The sequence below is a fragment of the Strix aluco genome, chromosome 1 (genome assembly GCF_031877795.1).
Source record: "Strix aluco isolate bStrAlu1 chromosome 1, bStrAlu1.hap1, whole genome shotgun sequence".
Taxonomy (NCBI): domain Eukaryota; kingdom Metazoa; phylum Chordata; class Aves; order Strigiformes; family Strigidae; genus Strix; species Strix aluco.
The window spans coordinates 18,997,767-19,019,858 of record NC_133931.1 but is presented as its reverse complement, the minus strand read 5'-3'; positions in this window follow the sequence as shown (position 1 = coordinate 19,019,858).

Genomic DNA, 22,092 nt, shown 5'->3' with positions numbered 1-22,092 from the left:
GGCTTTAACTGTTTGGCTTGCTTGATTGCAGTATGTCTCACGGATTCATGGATTACCCATGCAATAGCATCCATAGTTAAGTCCACCCCTCGATTACGAGCCCATCTATATGTTGCATCTCTTCCCTGATGGCCTGAGGAGTCATGGACCCAGCGAGCCCATTGTTCACCTTTATGCTGCCAGTCCAGATCTGCTTGAGCCACCTTAATCTTCACAGCTTAATCCTCCTGTTTGTTGTTCTGATGTTCTTCAGTGGCCTGGCTCTTGGGTACCTGAGCTTCTACATGGCATACTTTCACAACCAGATTCTCTACCCAAGCAGCAATATCTTGCCATAATTCAGCAGCCCAGATGGGTTTGCCTCTGCGCTGCCTGTTGCTCTGTTTCCACTGCTGTAACCACCCCCACAGCGCACTTGCCACCATCCATGAGTCAGTATAGAGGTAGAGCACTGGCCGCTTTTCTCGCTCAGCGATATTCAAGGCCAACTGGATGGCTTTCACCTCTGCGAACTGACTTGATTCACCTTCTCCTTCAGCAGCTTCAGCGACCCGTTGTGTGGGGCTCCACACAGCTGCTTTCTACCTTCAATGTTTCCCCACAATGTGACAGGATCCGTCGGTAAACAGGGCATATCGCTTCTCATTATCCAGTAGTTTATTATATGGTGGGGCTTCTTCAACACACGTTACCTCTTCCTCTGGTGTCGTTCCAAAATCTTTGTCTTCTGGCCAATTTGTAACCAAGTCCAGTATTCCTGGATGGCTGGGGCTCCCTATGCGAGCCTGTTGTGTAATTAATGCGACCCATTTACTGCATGTGGCATCAGTTGCATGGTGTGTAGAGGGGACACTCCCTTTGAACATCCAGCCCAACACTGGCAGTCAGGGAGCCAGAAGGAGCTGTGCTTCAGTTCCAATCACCTCTGAAGCAGCTCAGACCCCTTCATATGCTGCCAGTATCTCCTTTTCACTTGGAGTATAGCGGTCCTCAGATCCTCTGTATTCCCGACTCCAAAACCCCAGGGGTCAACCCCGAGTCTCCCCTGGTGCTCTCTGTCAGAGACTCCAGGTAGGGCCATTCTTCCCGGCTGCAGTGTGGAGCACATTTTTACATCTTGCCCTGTTCGTACTGGCCCAAGGGCTACTGCATGAACTATGTCCTGTTTAATTTGTTCAAAAGCTTGTCATTGCTCTGGGCCCCATATAAAATCATTCTTTTTCTGAGTTGCTTGATAGAGAGGGCTTACAATCTGACTTTAATTTGGAATGTGCAGTCTCCAGAAACCCACAGCACCTAGGAAAGCTTGTGTTTCCTTTCTGCTAGTCGGTGGGGACATAGCTGTTATTTTATTAATCACCTCCATTGGAATCTGATGACATCCATCTTGCCATTTTACTCCTAAAAACTGAATCTCTTGTGCAGGTCCCTTGACCTTACCACGCTTTATGGCACAACTGGCTCTCAGAAGGATTTGGATTATTTTCTCCCCTTTCTCAAAAACTTCTTGTGCTGTATTACCCCATATAATGATGTCATCAATGTATTGTAGGTGTTCTGGGGCTTCACCCTTTTCCAGTGCAGTCTGGATCAGTCCATGGCAAATGGTGGGGCTGTGTTTCCACCCCTGGGGCAGTCAATTCCAGGTGTATTTGACACCCTCCAGGTAAAAGCAAACTGTGGCCTGCATTCTGCTGCCAGAGGGATGGAGAAAAATGCGTTGGCAATATCAATCATGACGTACCACTTGGCTGCCTTCGACTCTAGTTCATACTGAAGTTCTAACATGTCTGGCATGGCAGCACTCAGCGGTGGCATGACTTCATTCAGGCCACGATAGTCTACTGTCAATCTCCACTCTCCATTAGACTTTTGCACTGGCCGTATGGGGCTGTTAAATGGGGAGCGCGTCTTGCTGATGACTCCTTGGCTCTCTAGCTGACGGATCAGTTTATGGATAGGGATTACAGAGTCTCGATTGGTGCAATATTGCCATCAGTGTACTGTTGTAGTGGTAATTGTCACCCGTTTTTCTTCGACCCTCATCAATCCCACAACAGAAGGATCCTCTCAGAGACCAGGTAACACAGACAGCTGTTTAATTTCTTCTGTTTCCAAGGCAGCTATACCAAAACCCCACTGGTACCTTTTTGGGTCCTTAAAATACCCCCTCCTGAGATAATCTATGCCAAGAATACATGGAGCTTCTGGGCCAGTCACAATGGGGTCTTTTTCCCACTCTTTTCCACTTAGGCTCACCTCAGCCTCCAATACAGTCAGCTGTTGAGACCCCCCTGTCACTCCTGAAATACAAATGGGTTCTGCCCCTTTAAATTTGATGGCATTAGGGTGCATTGAGCATCAGTATCCACTAGAGCCTTATACTGCTGGGGGTCAGATGTGTCAGGCCATCTAATCCACACAGTCCAGTAAATACGATTGTCCCTGTCCTCCACCTGGCTGCAGGCAGGACCCCTCTAATGTTGGTCATAATACCCTCTAATGACAAAAGGGTTAGTGTGGTTTGCACAAGTTTCAGTCTCATCTTGATCACTCACTTCTTGTGAATACAAATCAGAAGTTCTTTTCATAACATCGTGAACAAAGTCGACCTTTCTGCTCTGTTTGGGCACTTGATTACTGGAAAGAGGAGCAGGATTTCTCCTAAAAGACCCCCATTTTTAACTTGTTCTTCCTTCCAACTCACATACCCGCTGTTCTAGGAGGTAGGTAGGTTTTCCATCCCATTTCTTCATGTCTTCTCCATAGTCATGCAGGCGATGACACAGCTTCCCCCATGGTTTATACCAGTTGTCTCAAGTAGAGAAATGACTGCTCCTACTAGCCGAGATTCTAGTCCGTGCAGGTGGGGAGTAGGACATGTCCTCTTTAAATTGGTGGAAATCTTGAGATAATTTGTTCACAGCCATGACAAGGGAGGAAGAGAGAGTTTCTTCATATTGTTGTAGTCAGCGAGCCAATTCATCTACTGTTGGTCCCTCTTCGTCTCTCCAGTCCATCGTTGCTAATGCACTGACTTATGATGATGGTGTGCTCCGTACAAAGAGTGCTGTGCTATTGTTCGGTACCTGGGCCTAGTCGGAGCTGTTAGAGATAATTGTATAGCCACTGTCAAAAAGATGGATCGCAACTGTTGCCATAACATTGATGAAGAAATCATGAACGTTAGATGAACTTTGCTTCATTATAATACCAAAACACACCTCCTGGTTGAAGGTTACCCGCCTCCAAGACTGACCACACCTCAGACACTCCCCCCTGCGCATGCACAACGGCCTCACTCGAGAAGGGTGGAGATATGATAATTGAATTCTGAGAAGGGCGGAGACCCCTGAGGCAGAGGTGGAGCAAGGTATGTTACTAAGCATAAAAGATGACTTTTGGACAACGAAAATTGGAAGCTTCCCCACCAAGGACCAACAATTGACGACGCAGCATCAGCTGGACCCGGGACAGTTAGGACATTGTGAGATCGGCGGTGGTAGCCATAACCTCTCTCCCTCCTCTCTCTAAACTTAACTTTACTTTTCTCCTTTCTCTCACCCATCTCTAACTATCGCGTGCCGCTTCACAAGCAACACAATAAAGTTTCACTGTTCGATTACTGTTACCCCCTCTGGTGTTGGTCACCTTAATTTTGCACTTTCGAGATCGTAGCAAACGTACCATCACGAGTCCACCAAGTGGATCGTGACACATACAAAATCTTCCTTGAAGGGATACCTCTCCCTCACACTTGACAGAAGTCACATCCAGAGGCTGAGATTTTGTGTCTTCTTTCCAATGGCTTTGTTGATGCCCCCTTCCCTAGACAGTGATCCCATCTGCCTGGCTTCCCTACCCTCTAATGCCACGCTACTGGCCTCGCTATCCCAGCACCAGAGCAGCCATGTTGCAGAATGAGTTGTTCACCTGGCTGGCGGCTGAAATCTTTCCACATGTCTTGCAACTCACTCAGGGATAAGGATCGGGTGACTATCACTGGCTCCACCTCCTTTTCCTGTTCTTGTGATCAGTCTGGTTCATCATCATCCTGTACACTGTGAGGGGCTTTTCTTGTGCATTTCTTCTTATGTATGGGAGCAACCGACACCGTCATGGGTTGGTCCTCTGGTTCAGCTGCAGCACCTGTCCTCAGGCTTATAGTGCAGTTTCTGTTACTTTGTTAGCAGATCCAGAGCCCTTTTCTTCCTTTTGAGGGTGCTGAACAGTGTTTAATAGCACTCGATAGGTGTGGGCTAGGCCTCAGCATGTTGCAGTGAGCTATGCCTCTCTGGAATTACCCAGGTGACAAAATACTTTTTCCAAATATTTTACTAGTTCTTCAGGATTCTGCACCTGTGCAGGAGTGAAGTTCCAATACACCGGAGGTGCCCACTGTTCTAGGTACTTGTCCATGCTACTCCACACCCCCAGCCACTCATAAATCTCCAACCTTGGGGTAGGTTTCCAAGTGATACTCTTAAATAACCCTGAACAAAACCTGAACCACATGCAGGAACACTCTAGCTCCTAGTAGCAACTCAACCATGTTAATGTCAACATTCCAAAGATATTTGAACTCCCTGAATTTCTCAAACACAATTGTAAATAACCCCAGGGCTGATGACTGCACCCTGTCATAGATGAGCATCACATAGTACAGCAGAAACAAAATCTTAACCCAACTCTCATGGGCTGTGAGCAACAGCATGGGAAACACATATTACAAATGAGGTGATAAGACCTTAAGGAGTCAAGCAATCAACATTTTTACCCGTTTTGTCGTTATCTCAAAAAAACCTCAGTGCCCCACATTGGGTGCCAAAAACTTGCAGTTTGAAGTCAGCCGGCAGCCAATCACCATGTGGCTAGCTGTTCACCTCCCCCCTTCCCCCTCCCTGGTGAAATAGGGTAGGGACAAAAAGAAGAAAATTAATAGGTTGAATATAAAAAAAAAGAATGTACTAATAGTGAGAAAATGCCAACAGTAACAATTGTGAGTCCAAACGGGTAAAATGCAGCAGTGGCTTACTGAGCGCAGCAACAGATATGCAGCCTGCCCCCCCCAAGCAACAATCCAACCGCAGCAGCAAAAATCCCTCCACCACCACCTGGAAAAACGAAGGTGCGCGCCAGAGAGAGCCCGTTATATACACTGAACATGATGTCATATGATATGGAATACTCCAATGATTGATCGGGACCAGCCCTCTAGCTGTGCTCCCTCTCAGCCCAAGGAAAGTTAACTCCATCCTGGCCAAAACCAGGACATCAGAGAACAAAATCTTTGTGATTCTTTCTGATATATTCAGGATTTGCTACTATGGTGGGTGTCTCTCTTTGTACCTGGAACTGTCAGGGTACTCCTGAAGTGGAGTTTCTTGTTTGTAATAAATTGCTGCAGTGAAGTTCACATCTAATCTCAAAAATAAAATATTTCTGCTTCTACTAATGTCAATATAGTGGTGGTTTTTATAGAAAAGAAGAAATTATATGACTACTTCTCTGTAATATCCAGCATTTCTAAATTATTACACCCTGATATGACTAAGGTATTTATGATACTCATCCTTGTTGTTCTTGCTTTTCTATTCTGCATAGCCCTATCTGACCCTCGGCTGCACTTCTTGCACCTAGAATATGTCTATTTATAAACAACCACTCTTCTTCCGTCTCCATCTTTGCCATCACTGCCTGCTGGATGAATGCATTTTTTCTTTCAGTTATTCCTTCTTCTCTTTATACTATTATATTATTCTTAGCAAATTAATGGGGCACAGCTTCCATACGTGGGAATCAGTATGAGCAGAACAATGTCCTTTTGATTTGAAATAATTTTACACCTGCTGCATGCATGTAATACTTCATCTGGAAAGGATGTCTCTCTGGCACCTTATTCCAGGCCACTAAATCTGATTTGCACTCTTTCCTGTGGTCAGACTGTGTCTCTACTACTCCTGTGGGGACACCATGATCCAATCCGACTTCAACTAGACTCATGCACTACAGTTCTTGCTCCCTGACTGCCAATCAAAAACCAGATTTGACATATACAGAGGTTTGCTTTTGGAGCTTGTAGGCAGTAAGAATGTGCAATGACAGAGGAATGATTTATGATTTTTTTGTTTGAAGGAGAATAACATTCAGTATGTTTATGACACACTGTATTAAACATATCTGGCATTTCAGTGAAGCCTGTAGGTAGATATGATGTAGTCTTGCTAAATCCTGTAATTTGCAATGTCTCTTTGGGAACAAAGTGTGCCCTAATTCAAATTACCCTCACTCTTTCAAATATGTCAGATTCTAGAGGCTGTGAGACAGATTACTTGGCTGATAAGTATGTATTCTCTTTTTTTTAATATTCCTGTTCTCAGCTATGGGACTGAAGTATTATATCTTCACAGCTTCAGAAGAGAAGGATATGTTGAACAGAGTTCTTTAAAGGTCTGTCTTGGATCTAGTCCTGTTCAGTATTCAGTTATAGCACAGAACACAACATAAGTATGCCAACTAAAATTTACTTCCAATAAAAACTGGGAAGACCTACAGTTTTTAAATAAGCCCACGAGTTTAAATAATTATTTTAAATAAAATAAGCCCAAGATTTTAAATAATCTTTAATAAATGCTCCAGAGATGAGAAAGATGCTGATCAATAAACATAGTTGCAAGGTAGCATATTTAGAATAGTTAGTTACACAAATACAGGGAAATAATATATCATATAAACAGCTCTGCAGAAAAGTGTTGAAATGGATCACAAAATGAAAAAGGAGTCAATGTTGTATTGCCATGGTTGCACACATTATATAAGCAGAAGTAATGACAAAAAATTGTGTGAATAATGGTTCAGTGATGCTTGGGAGCTGTAGGAGTCCAGCAAGAGGAATCTGTGTAATTCTGGGCACTCCAGTTCAAGAAAGATATGAACTAGTTACAAAAAGTCTAATGGACGTTAACAAGAATGATCAAAAGTAGCAAAAAATGAGGTCTATGGGTGTCGTGGTTTAACCCCGGCCAGCAACTAAGAATCACACAGCCACTCACTCACTCCCCCTGAGGTGGGATGGGGGAGAGAACTGGAAGAGTAAAAGTTAGAAAACTCTTATGAGAAAAAGTGAGATAAAGACAGTTTAATAAGTAAAGCAAAAGCCCCACACACAATCAAAGCAAAATAAGGAATTCATTCACCACATCCCATGGACAGGCGGGTGTTCAGCCATTTCCAGGAAAGCAGAGCTCCATCTTGTGTAATGGTTACTTGGAAAAACAAGCACCATCACTCCAGACGTCCTCTGCTTCCTCCTTCTTCCCCCAGCTTTATATGCTGAGCATGATGTCATATGGTATGGGATATCCCTTTGGTAAGTTGGGGTCAGCTGTCCTGTCTGTGTCCCCTCCCAACATCTTGTGCACCCCCAGCCTACTCACTGGTGGGGTGGGGTGAAACACAGAAAAGGCCTTGACTCTGTGTAAGCACTGCTCAGCAATAACAAAAAAAATCCTGTATAATTAACATTGTTTTTAGCACAAATCCAAAACATAGACCCATACTAGCTACTATGAAGAACTTTAACTCTACCCAGCCAAAACCAGCACAATGAGGAACGATAGAATGAATTGTATATATATGTATGTATGTATACACACACACATATATGTGAGAAGATTATATAGTCTTCAAGAATGTTAAAAATTTCTGCAAACAGGGAATATTCTGCATATTGTTGGTAACTACAATAAGATGTAATGAACAAATGTAGAGATGGAAGAAATTTTTCTGATGGTGAGGGCAGTGAAGCAGTAGAATGAATGGAGAGGTCGTGAAGCCTCCAGATGTGGCGTTCTTTGAAAACAAATTGGCTAAACATCTTTCAGGAGTGGTACAAGTACAATCTTGTCCCAGGAGCAGGGCATTACATTTTTTTTTTTTTCTTATTGGTCTTTCTTAAATTCTAATATTTCTGTACTTCTCATATGTATGAGTAGCTCATGTATTTTGTAGTTCTTGAAACTACTCAGTCTTAAGTCAAATCTAATGAACATTGCATTATATAAGAGCAACATTTATAAGTGTGAGAGAATGGTTTCTGCCCACATGTAAATAACTTTGGATTTAAATAGAGGGGAACAATTGCGCATAGATATAGAAGAGTAGGTGTATTCATTCTGTGGTTTTAACTGTAAGTGGGGTTATAGACTATCTGTTTTTATCACACTAGAGGTATAACTCTTCTCCAAACACTGACAATTTTCACACTGACAATTTTCTCATGAAAAGTTCTTATTTCAGGCCAAAAGAATTTTTCCTAAAGATTTATTTCATGTCACGGATAAAAGACCTGCACTGAAGATTTTGGAAGACAGATTAATCCTTTAAAGGCTAGTATCAGGTAACTGCTGGCCTGAAGGTAAGTGTGATTGTGCTGCTTGTGCCATTGTTGTCATCACTGAATCATTGTTCTCAGAAAGTTGGTGTTTTAGCTTGCATAGTCCATAGTTTAATAATAGCTTGAGACCGAAATGGCACTGCAAGCAACATTAAAACTGCATGTTTTAGCAATGTGTGAAATAGCTCTTGTCAAAGAGGTTATTTTCTCTAACCTGCAAATATCATGACATTTTTTGTTGAGTTAAAGGGCAGATTTCCTGTGCATTTCCTTGCAGAATTATGACACTTTTTGTATTTACAGATAGCGTATATTTCAGTTCGGCATTTTTCCCTTTGTTTTAAGTTCCAAGAATAACACTAGATTAATGCTTTTTCAGGTTTTATTCTTTCATCTGCAGAAATATCTGCAGTTTTAAATTATGACAAAATAACTTATGTAGTTTATTTCTTATTACAGATGGCAGTTCCCTGGAGAAAATAACTTATCTTTGAAGAAGCTCAGGATCATAAAAATTAAGTCTGTGCACAGATCTTCTAGTGTTCAGCTTTTACTTTGAGACTGGAGACTTTCATTATTTTATGAGAGCCCTCTTATAGTTTTGTTTTTTCTATATAAAAGATGATCACTTCCTGGCAATGTTAATTTATTTATCGATATGATTCAAGTAAGCAAATACTTCCTTGTTATAATTACAGTACATGTTCTGTACTGCTTACTTCAAACATTTCATATTATTCCCCCATTATTATTTTTTAGTATATGATTCTACATTTGAGAATAAATAGGCTGTTTCCAATAATCCAGAATCATTAAGTAATCAACTGAAATGGCTCATTTGGAGAGCCTTTAGGTCCCAGGAATTATAGCTGCATTTCCCTTACTTGTTTTTCCAATCATGTATTTATATGGCAGATTGTAAAAATATATTGATGAAAAATTTAAGAGTAAAATAACTTAAGATTTAGATTTTCATATTAATTTTCTGGCTTACTATAATCAGTTTTCAAGTGTATCCCAACATGAGAGTTGTGATTTCATTAAAAATATTTTTAAGAGCACAACAGTTTTGATCTGGAGAAAGAAAATTTGCAAACCTTTTAAATGAAGCATCAATTTCTGAGGTCACAAAACACTTTCATTCCTAGTTACTAGAAATAATGTCAAAAAGGAAACATGTTGTTTAGACTAGCAGAGAAGTATTGCTGCAGAGTATTTAAGTAGAAGATTTTTAGAACTACAGTCCTTGTGGTTTGTGAATTGGCCATTACAATTCAGCTATATATGTAAAGTAGTAGGCTAAGGTAATTTTACTTCATATTCACTGAGAAAGTAATGTGTTATATTTAGCTAGAACTATGCAATAGTCATTAGAGACTGCTGGGCTTTTTAATACTTCTTGGTTATTTTATATAGGCAGACAGAAGAATGCACACAATCTGTTTGTGCACAGAGCTAAATCGTGCACCTAATACTGTTTTTCACAAACAGATTTTTAGTTCTGTGAGAACACAAGCAAGAAAAACAAGGATCTGGAAAGATTAGTTGAAGACAAGCACAACAATAATTCAGAAAATTTTATATTACCTGATGTTACTTCCAAAAAACCCATCATTCTTTTGTTAGAATTACTTGGGTCACTGGAGATAGAAGCTTTGGTTAGAAAGCAAATAAAAAATGAATCTATAATACTGATATAAACATTATAACAGTATAATACGTGGTAATAAAATTTGATATCTGTTTGTGTACTCTTTAGGGATTATTGTAAAATTTAAATCAAACATATTTAGGAATATTTGGAAGAAAATATATTAAACAAATAAAGTAAGACATGAAAAGTCTATTTAGAAGGATGGATCTCTGGGAGCTGCTTCCCAGTCTGATAGTTGCGTACATCTCAGTGCCACAATTTACCCTTGTTTACCCTTGTAAATGAGTGTGTAAACCGAATACAGTATATATATTTGTCCAGCTGCTTTTGTCCTGTTTTTTATTAGATACATCTGCATTCGTATTTAGTAATAAAGGAAATAATGATTATTAGTTCTGTTGAATAACCTGTAACTTTTTTAATCTCAGCATGAATAATCAGCAGAGAAAACCAGTAATGTAACAAAAATTTAATTAGATCCATCCAGTATGACAGTGAACATACTTGTTCTTCCCCTTTGCCTTTTTCCGTACCTGACAGAACTTTTTTGTGGTTTCTTTATTATCTATTTGTAGAATGGACTTTAAAAAGTAAAAAGAAGCTTTGTGACCATGAAACTCAATTCCCATTGGAAGTAGTGGTAAAAGCCCACTGACTACAGTGAGAGTAGGATGTATTTTTTAAAAACCTGTGCTTAAGCATGTCAGGCAGAAATGCCTCCTACTATGTCTTTTTCACATACACGCTGCATGGCTTCAAGTCTGCTTTAAGTTTGGAATCAAACTGTATCTGAAGGTAATTCATGCTATATGGAGTACAGTCTGTGGCATGCAGAAGAGCTAAAGTATAAAAAACCAGGATAAATGACCAGTGACTGGTACTCTGTTGAAGTTCAGACATCTATTCCGTAAAAATCGAAGACTTCATTATCTTCAAAATACAGATGCAATAGTAAGTAGGTAGCTTATGATATACTAATGAATTGAGATATTTTTGTCTCTAAGCCACTAGTTTCACTTCACTCTACATTAACACCGGCATTCAGGTGTCTGTGTGTGGAGTGTGCTGTTCAGAATGAATTAATGGGAAGACTTAAGCAGTCTCAATGAAGTCAGTCCATCATGTAGCAATATATCAATGTCATCTGCCTATTCCTGCACTAATCGTGTCACTCTAATTCAGTCTGATGGGATGATCCCTTTACAGCAATTTGCTGATTTTAGTAGGTATGTTCCTGAATGTATGAATGAGAAGGAGCGTGCAATCAACAGTGTAACCAATATAAACAATAAGAGTGATGAAATTAATCATTTGGTCAATGACTTTTAAAACTGTATTATTCTGGTTTTGCTTTATCCTCTTTCAATAAAAAGAAAGACAAGATGCAAATGATGTTCTCAAAAAATTAAAATAATCCCACTAATTTTGTTTTGTTTTCTTTCTGCTCATCAAAGTCTTAAACAATTTCATTGGAAAAAGTTGAGCTTTCCTCTGAACAGAAATAAAACCTCAAAGATCTTATGGAAGAACCTGCATTTTCTTCCCAGCTGTTCATATTAAAAACTCCCCAGTCTACAGGAGCCTTGATCTGGCATTTTTATTGCATATTAAATTAACATTTAAACAAATATAAATCTAAAAGGAGCATTTTCTTTCTCTTAGAATGCCTTAAAGACAATATACATTAAAAAAAAAAAATTATGGCATTTGTTGATAACTGCCATCAAAAGTTGATAACTTTTCCCCAATAAGATTTCATAAAAAATTTCTCTGTAAACTTATGATTGATCATGAAAAAGCTAAGACATCAGTGGATTTGGAAATTCTTAAATTGTCATTGATCACTAGCCATTGATTGCATGAATGTCATATCTTAAAAATGTTACCATTTTATGAAGTAACATGATGACTCATAAGAGCTTTTACCACTGAGTAAGTATATCCATAAATTTCTGTTAAGTCAATAATTGTGACTGTAAGTGTCCTTATGGTGCTAAGTAAGTGTGCATCTTTTTCCCTTCATTGACATTTGTCTTTAAATAAATTATAGGAACATTGAAAGAAAAACATCTTAGACCCACAGAGGTCTATGAGGGTGATCTAGAGCTCACTGAAATCAATAGGAATTTACAGAAGCTTTTTATTTGGACTGTATCTCTCCACTGCAGTTCTGAGCAGTCTGTTTCTCTGGTCTCCATGAACCTGTGAGCAGGAATTAAGAATTATACTGATCTGCTAGAATGAATGTTCTTGATGTCTCCTTCAGCCCTGACGCTGAAGCCAGCTGCACTGCACTTTACATAATTGCCATTCTAGGGACTGCTTTTACAAAAATTCTAGGTGCAACACTGAGGAGCTTTTGTTGTGTTGATACAGTCTGATGAAACCACACATGACGTAAAACAAATCTCTTTCAAATATGCCTTAGGCATTAAGCTATCAGTAAGTATCACAGCTGTGTATGCTGTCACACAGTACGTGCGTACAGCTGTGCTGATGAAGTGTCAAGGAACTCTCTGCTGTTCTGTGTCTTTCTGTGTCAAATAGCATGTCTACAACACCACATAGGTCTGCAGCACTCCTGTGATGAGAAACAAGTTTCTTAAGAGGCATAATATGTAAATGCCTATGTTATTCAGCTTTATTCCTAAAATAATTTACTGCTTGCTCAGTTTGCTTGTGGCAGTGTAGGCATTTCACTTCTAAAGAAAGATTTCTGCTCCTGGGGGAAATGATATTGACTGTAAGGCAGACATTGCAGACATCTGAAAGATATTTTGAGGCTTGATGATTTCTTCCAAGATCTGAACACGGTGGCAACCAGGGATCATTTCTCATTCTTCCCTTTTAGCTGTCTATTACTCAGGGGAGTTATTCTACTTTCCCTGTTCTCCCTTTGAAAATCAGTTGGCTTTGGCACAGCTGTAGGGAGCACTGCAAATCATTGTATTATTATGTGACTTCTTTCATGTAAAAGGTGAATGTTTACAGGGATTTATACAGTGAAATCAGTCAAACAATTCACTCTTAAAAAATATATACTTTTTTTTTTTTTTTAGAAGGTCAGGTTAAGTCCAGATTTTCCTGTTCCCTCCCTTGTTTTGGCCTTTGTACATTTTAATAAACGATTCAGTACACTAAAGTGCACATGATAAAGAGACATTGTGAACACTGAATTTTTTGAGTCTCTCAACATTTCAGAGGCACATGCTAGATGCCTTGGTATTAATAAATTTTAATAGTGTTTAATGTTATTTGCTGAATTTTATTTCCAACTGTTATTTAGTAATTACCACAGGGCTGCATAACTCAAGATAATTTAAATACCTCTAATTTATAATTCAAGACATTAGCTGAAGAAAAATGCCTAAATATAGTAATATCTGGGCTAGAATTTAATTTTCAAAAGACAGTAAACTCACATTTGTACATTTATTAGAGTTTGAGATCCATAACCAAATTTTGCAATGGTGATCAAGGTTTATTCTTTGGAATCTTGTGTGAAATAATGTTTTCCACAATTATTTAATACATTATCACTTTGATATTTGAGTCAATTTCTTTACTTTTTAAAAAACTTCTGGCCTTGCTAGTTTCCAGAATTCATGTTTTCATTCTTTTCAATATTCCTTTTTGTTTTTCACTCTTCTCATGATTCCCTAGAGATTTATGGCACCAGAGAAATAAGACCACAGAGATTGTCATTCCTAGTTTTCCTTTAATAGGATGTCATCAGGAAATGTTTCGACCATTTTATGTGTTTTACAGAATGTGTAGACTGCTTGTTCTATTGAATTCAGTTTTCTGTTATTCACTTTACCTTACTGTCATAAATATTTTTATTAGAACTCTTTGATTAGTTTGTCTGTGTTTAATTTAGAAAAACTGTTTGCTTCTTACTGACATTTATTTACCTTAATAATATCTTATGAAGAACCTTTCAGAATATTACATATAAATACTATATACAGGGTCACCTTTATCTCATGTCTTATTTTTGTTCCTTCATACTAGAAAATCTTTATATCCTGCCTGGAACCTCTCAGCACCAGTAATCTTGTCTAAATTTGTGAGGGTTATAATGAAGGTGAACATTATTGGAATAGACATTTACTCTGTATGTGGTCATTATTAAACTTAATCTGCTCTACAGAATTTACAATATATGCTCATAAATATCAAAACCACATAAAATCATGCAGATTTTTATACTGCTTTTCTTTTTTAAAAGATGTCAGAGAGTTTATATTTTTTCAGTGATTGTTACCATTTTATAATTATCAATGTTTTAAATATAAAAAAAAGAATAAAATTGGGTAATCATTCAGAAAAATGAAAAAGAATACAGATTTTTATGACTGTTCATAACATAGCAATCATTTTTCATGTATTAAAAACAAGAAGGAAAATTTTTATGCTGTTTTTTGTAAATACTGCCAGCGCACAACACTGAAGAGAAATACAAAGAGCCAGGGGTTAATATTTGAAAAAGACAAGAACCTAAATATGATAGAATTAATACAAAATACCTGCTGATAATTTACAAAGAATAGATTTGCTTTCATCTGGGTCTTTCCTTCTATTTTTCTTTTTTAAGAAGGGGAGAAAAGTTCAAAATATATATATATATATATATATTTTAATAGCAGGAATCTCAATTTTGGTTGTCAATATTCATCTATAAGTGCAGGCCCACTTGTGTAATTACAGTTCCAGTTACATGTCTGCCAAACAGATAATTGTGCCAGTGACATTTCTTTGCTTGTATATTATAAGAGCTTCATTTTAACCAAAAATAATCGAAGAAGGAGAATATTGGCTGTGCAGATAAAGCTTCTTTTAACCATATGATTATGACAATCAATATTCCTTTGTTAAACACGTTTAAACTGGCAGCACTAATCCCGAGAATTGGGTGGAAAACTGTCCCATTATTCTATCAAATTCTTCTGTCAGTGACTTTTTGCTCTGTGGGTTTAGCCATTAAATCACCCTGTTGTGGTTTGAACCCAGAAGGCAACTGAATGCCACCCCTTCCCCCCCAGCGCTGGGAAGGAGAAAAATTAATCAAAAGGCTCAGGAATGGAGATAAGGATAAGGAGGGATCACTTATTTAATGGCCACAGCCAGAAGTCAGGCTCCTTAGGGAAAGAAAACAAGAATATAACTTTAATTCAAACACTAACCCAACACTTAACAGACAGAATGGGACAGTGAGAAGGATTGCTATATCTTAAAACACCTCCCTCCACTCCTCCCTTATTCCCGGGCTCAGTTTCATGCTGATATCTCTACCTTCTCTCCAACGGTACAGGGGAAGGGGATGTTCCTTCCTCCAAGGTGGGAGGGATGCACTCTTCTGCATTCATCCCCCTGCTCCATGTGGCGTCCCTCTCACAGGAAACAATTCTCCACAAACTCTCTTCACCGTGAGTCCTCCCCACGGGATGCATTCTTCTCGAGATGCTCCAGCGTGGGTCACCTCCACATGCTGCAGTTCTCCTAGTGGCGAACCACAACAGTGGAGTCTGCTTCTTCCCACAGAGTCCCAGGGGTCCTCCACAGGCTGCAGATGAATCTCTGCTCCTCTGGTGACCTGCATGGGTGGCAGGGACACGCCCCCCCCCTTCCTCCTCCTTCCTTCCACTGACCTCGGAGTTCGCAGAGGTGTCCTTCTTGTAACGCCTCCTTAAAGTCCCCAACTCCCTCTCAGGTTCCCCTTCTTAAATACGTTATCCCAGAGGCACAGCCACCATCACTAATTGGCTTGGTTTTTTGCCAGAGGTGGGTCCAACTTGGAGCTGGGGGAGCTTTGAGAAGCTTCTTTCAGGGGGCCACCACTGTAGACCCCTCCCCTGCTACCAAAAATCCCACCACACAAAGCCAACACACACCCCAAAATAAATGAGTAATCAGGGAAAGTTCCTTTGAAACAATCAATTCTTGTGACATATCTCCCACCAAGAATGCCACGTTTAACTCTAGGGAGAGATGTCCAGAGTTTCCATGATGGACATAGTACATGTTTGTTGATGAAAATATCACAAAAGTCAGTTTTTAATTTGTAAAGCTCTGGATTTAACAAACTCAACTCCAGAACTCTCCTTCCTAGGTTCTGTCATTTAATGTTTCCTCATTTATCTGCTGCATAAAAGACTTTACTACATCTACGGTCTCCAACTCAGAGCTCTTACTATTCACCAGCTAAGAACACTGGTAATTAAAAAGAATATGAAAGTAGGAAGGGTCAGGAATTGTGCTGTGGTATAGTGGCAATAATACTGTTAGTAACATAAGATAAAAACAGTTCAGAACTAGATGCAAAGACAACACAGCCTGTATAAAAATGTATTTGCACTGAGTCTTGTGACAGTCAGATAAAGCCATAGTTAATGTCTAGACATCCGATAAAGAACTTTGGTAAAGAAGACAGTCTCTGTGGACATGCCAGTTGTGCAGGCAATGGCAGGAAGACATGGCAAGAGGAGGGGATCCCATGGAGGTGGGACCACACTTCTGAGGCTGAACTTCCCTGTCTTGAGAATCTCCATACAGAGCCAATAGAGAAGCCATTTTCACAATGCATGTGCTGAGAAGAAAGGTCAGACAACAGTCTTACCTGCAGGGAGGGGGGAGTAACTCCCCAATGACCCCCAACCCCATCTACTCATTTCTAGAAGAATCTTTTGGTACAAACTACTCATGCACCAAAGCAAAGACATTTCTAGAAGCATGGACTGCATGATGCTTAATTAGTCTAATGAGTCAAAGTGATCACCTGGAGGAGGGACAAGGAATTATAAAAGGACATGAGTCAAAGCCCTGGGTGACTGGAACCCTAGGCTGGCTGCACCAATGCTGGAACCAGAACTGGTGACATTGTTCTTTTCTTTCTTTTCCTCCCTGCCTCTCTTGCTATGTTTTTCTCTTCTTTTTAATTTTTCCCTCATTCTCTATCCCTATGTATAAGACAAGGCTTGTCAGGGCATATTTGTGCCTTGTTGGGACATTTCTGCAGCTTGTTGGGACATTTTTATGTCTTGTTGGGGTATGTTATGAGATCTGCTACTTGTCGGAGTATGTTATAAGGCTTGTAATTTGTTGGTGTATGCTATGAGGTTTACTGCTTGTTGCAGAGATTGGAAGGCTTACTGACAAACTTTCATGCCAATATCTGTTGTGAATGAATAAAAATTGAGTCTTGTGAATTAAAGAATCCCTGGTGTCATTTCACCTTGATCCTGACCTGGGAATCGGTGTATCTGAGTCATCATCCTGAGAAATTGGGATGTGCCAAGTCTCATCTTGCAGTCCAGAAAACACACAGAAACTATTACAGTCCTGCTGATGTATTTTAGAGGAATATACTTTTCCATTTTTGAATTTCCTTCTTCAGGAGCTAAACTAACTCATAAAGTCATGCCTCTTATCTAAAAGGTTATATTTTAAAATAGATTATTGGTATAGATGATCTGTTTGAAAAGGTTAACATTAAAAACAATTATGGTGAGAAACCTGGGATTACGCTTCTACTTTAGAATAGTTTGTCTCACCAGGCCAGGTTGCCTTTGACTAGAGTGCATTGCATGAAAAGGTAATTCATGGTTGTTCTCTTACATGTTAGAGAGGCAGTGCTATCAATTGTATTGCTGCTTCAGAAAGAATTCACATCATGAATAGGTCTAATTTTGAATGGCTCAGTCTCAGAACTGTAGATGTTTTGATGGATAATCTGATGATGACTGAATTGGATTGCATCTCAGGTATAAAGACTTAAGCTTGCTTTATGTATTGTGGAAACTTGAACAGGTACTAGAGGTACCTTGGTCAAGTTAGTATTTAAGTATATGTCTAACTGCAGCTAGGAGATGTTTTGATCTGTCTTTAAACTGTCTAAATTAAGGCCTTGGTTACTCTGTACACTATATTTCATCTGTTAGGCTCTGTATGTGTGTGTCAGACTTGAAGTTTGTATAGATGGATGTTTCACCCAACTCAAGATATCATACAAAATTTGGAACTGATCTTCTAGAGCTATAAACTGTTTGACTTCCAAAACCTAGTGATTTTTTTAAAACATCTGTTTAAAATACTACTATGTATGACTAAGCTATAACAAAAGACATTCTGTATTTTAGATTTGTTTTCTTGTATTTTGTTTTCTATATTTTTCTGTGGGGTGTCTGAACTCAGATTTTCAAAAATCTGTTCTATAAAGAATAACCCTAAGATCCTTTGAAAATTTAGCAGTTTTTACTATCCATTTACTATACTAAGTACCTATAAAATATGATTCAGCTTGTACTGCCAAAGGCAGACAATGCCAACGATTCTTTCAATACTATGGTTAGTAATATTTCTTCTGATGGGTATCCTGGACAGGCTTTACAAGTTTTCCATATATAAAACTGCGATTTTAGCTGTTTAGCATCGTTATTTTGAAATCTGGTGTGTATATGAGCACTCAGAACTCATATGCCTTCAGATATTAGACTATTATCATATGTCTTTAAGAAGAAATTTTCATCTATTGCCTGTCCCTTATCATTTTTCATGGGCATTTTGGCTAAACATGGGCTTTTTTGTGCTGTCAACTGTACTGTGTATTACAGGTAATTTATTGGAATGGTTTGCAATGATTACTCCATATGATTTTCCAGGACTGTGAAATTTGAGGAAATTTGTTTTTGTAGGTAAATTGAAAAAATTGCAGTAGTATAAGCCTCCTACAAAAGTAAATCCCATTGAACAGTAGAATTCTTATTCTTGTTGTGAGAGGCAGTTGCCAGACATATACTGTGGAAAAAAAAAAGTTTTAATGATCTACTTCCCTTATTTACTTTTAGAAAAAGTTCCCTAAGTTACTGTTACTTTGGAATAGATTTATACATGCTTGAGCAAACAACATATAGTTATCTATTTAATTTCTGGTCAGTGTTTTTCCATTTTACTCTTTTCGTTATGACGTTTCAAATATTTGGCATATTTAAGAAGTTCATGATAACTATAACTGTAAAAAACATTTTCCCATTTTCAGTAAAATATTTACAACAAAAATTTGCCCAGGGTTGTTTGTATGTTGAGTTATACTGGAATGACATAGTGTTGTGTCTTAGTATCTCTGTGGAGGAGAAATCAGTGACACACACTCTGGGCATATGCTGAATGACGCCCATCTCCCTGCCCCACTCTGTAACTCAGCACAATTTCAAATTTGGTTTATTAACTCAGTTCTTCTTTTGCTGAAATCTGGTTGGCTCCACAGGAGACCATCCAAAAGTTTTTTTAAGCCAGCTTCCCAAAGGGTTATAGGAAGGCACTGTTTGTTTAGGAGCACTGTTGATCCTGAGCTGGTTCTGAATATTTTCATAACAATATTTTAAAATCAATAATGCCTTCTACAACATGGAACTCTTGGAACAGAGTGTAAAAAGCCAAATGGCTCTGTAAGATACAGCCTTGCCACATGAAAGACAGTTTGAGCTGGAGCTAAGAAACACCACTGAACCTGTATAGAATAAATTAAGGGTGCATAGGACAGAAAGCCAGGAAAGTTTTGCAATTAAGTGATGTGGACACCAGAGGAGGTTTGGTGAAGTCAGCTTGGTTTCATTTGGCACAGAACTTTAGGTTCTAGACTGTGTGAAAGGAGGCTATCTTGTTTCCAGGTCAAATGGAGCCTTGTATACCAGTTGTCTCTTAATTAAAAAGCCATGCTGGATCCCAATTGCCTCTGCATGGAGCCAGTCTTGGTGCATCATTGTTTCTGACACAATTAGTCCACAGTCCAGGAAAAAATACTTGGAGATAGTTGAGAGCAGTAATTGAGAGCTGAATAACAGTTAACTAAGAATTTAGTCCCAACCATGGAATAACCATGGAAAGAACATGGTGTGCAATGGTCTTCTTTATTTTCTATGGTAACAATCATAGATTAAAATTTACATATCGCCCTGAATACTTTTAAAAAATGTTCCTGTCTTCCAAGACATTGTGGGTTATAAAACCCAAGTATCTGTGACTGAACTGATATTCTAAAGCATAGAAATATAGGAAAAATTGTGAGTAGTGTGTGGAGAGGAAGGGAAAGGGAAAATAATAATGACAAGGCAATAAAGTACATACTTTACACTGTTACACTGGATGTTTCAGATAAAAATGGAACAATTCTTTCTATGTACTTCACCAATGTGTGTTTAGGGTATTCAAAATAAAGTTGACAAAGCACTCAAAATGTACTAGGCTAGCATGGGATATAATTCAAGGTTTGCCAGATAGAACTAGTTCTGTAAACTATATAAATCTGCAACATAATTTGAGAAACTTTCTCATGTCTAGTCATTTTACAGCAGAAGTGATCTCACTCTCTTCATTTCTAAATAGTTTCTGAAAAGTTGTGCCCGTCTGTGCCAGTAAAGTACAGTAAGATAAACTTTGTAGAGAGAATTCAAGCTCTTTTGAGCTATGTAAAAGCCTGTTATTTTATCTGGAATTGACCTTTTCTGTGTAAGATTTATTGTAATTTTTTCTGTCACCTAATGCTTACTGTCCTGCAAAGATTCAGTGTGTACCTCCTAGAACAGGACTTTTTGGCTGTATACCATGTCTCCTGCTGCCATGCCTCTAAAACAAAAAAAGTGCACATCTTGAAAAGTGCACATCAGTTTACCTCAGGGTAATGCTGAAAGATTCAATGCAAAGACTAAAAAAAGAGTGTAGGAGCTAAAGAAAAATAAGATCACAATTAAAGATTTGCTAAGATCCTTGGAAGTGATAATACTCCTCTGATGACTGGCAGATTTATTCTCCAAAACCAGATTAGGCATCAATGAAATTGCATGAATTTATTGATTTCATATTCTTTAAAGATGAACTATACTGGGATGCCTTGGTATTTCTTCACTGCTGACCTAAACCATGGTATTTTTCTATCCAAGATTCAAAGTTTTATCATAAATAAAATGGGGAAAAGGATGTATATGTATACGTACTTTTACACCACATATCAACACCATCTGGAGAGAGAGTTCTTACTGTTTCTATGTACGTTTTTGAAGTCAGATGTAGCCCAATGAATAGGATTTCTGCCACATTATAATTAAATGGTAACAGGTGTCTAATTGGGCAATGCTCAATGCTTCGGAAGGCTTTCCTGGGCCTGAGCTGGTGCCAGCTTGCTCTAGTAACGGTCTGGTGGCCACAGGACCATTGCTTGACCTGAGCCAAACTTCTGTGACAGCTGCAGATGGGTGAAGCTGGACAAACCAGACAGTTGCTGTGGGACAGGCAGTTGTCTGTGGTGTCTCCCAGGGCTGGGTGAGGCTGTGGTGGGGCTAGAAGCCAGTGAGAGACAGTAGGTAAGAGAACATTTGAAAAATAGCTCTGAGCATAAGGAGCAAGGAATGTCCCTCTCTCACCTTTAACACCATAGCCCACCCAACACGACTTAGGATGCTAACTGACTTTGACACTCCATTATCCCTCTGCTTGAAGAAGTCTGGTGCCATTGAGCAGAGGGACATTCAAAGTGCAAGGACAACACCAGAGAAAAAGGGTAGCTCTTAGTATGCTCTCATATAGAACAGTTTATAAGCATATTATCACCAATGAGACTTTTCTATATTTGGACTACTGATATCATTCTAACAGGGTTAAAGATAGCTGTTTGCTAGGTTTTGATCAGATTAAGATTTTAATTAAACTAACAATAAATTCCTAGCTTCATGCATAAAATGTGTTCCCTGAGGACAGTTGCTTTCCAAGTGCACCTCCAACTGGAACCAGTGTAGACACACCTTCTTGTGAGGAGCAGTTATAGTGGCATTTAGATGAATAATGTGGAGTGTGCTGCGGTTAAATTAATTTTGTGTGGGAGAATACTAGATGATGTACTTATATTTTCTATGTCTTTGGTTATTTTATACTTTAATACTTTTAAAATTGGTTAGAACACAAATAAACATTTCATACTGCATACCATATGCACCAATAAATAGTAACTGAGTAACATGATGCATATTGCTGACAAGGTGCAATAAATAAA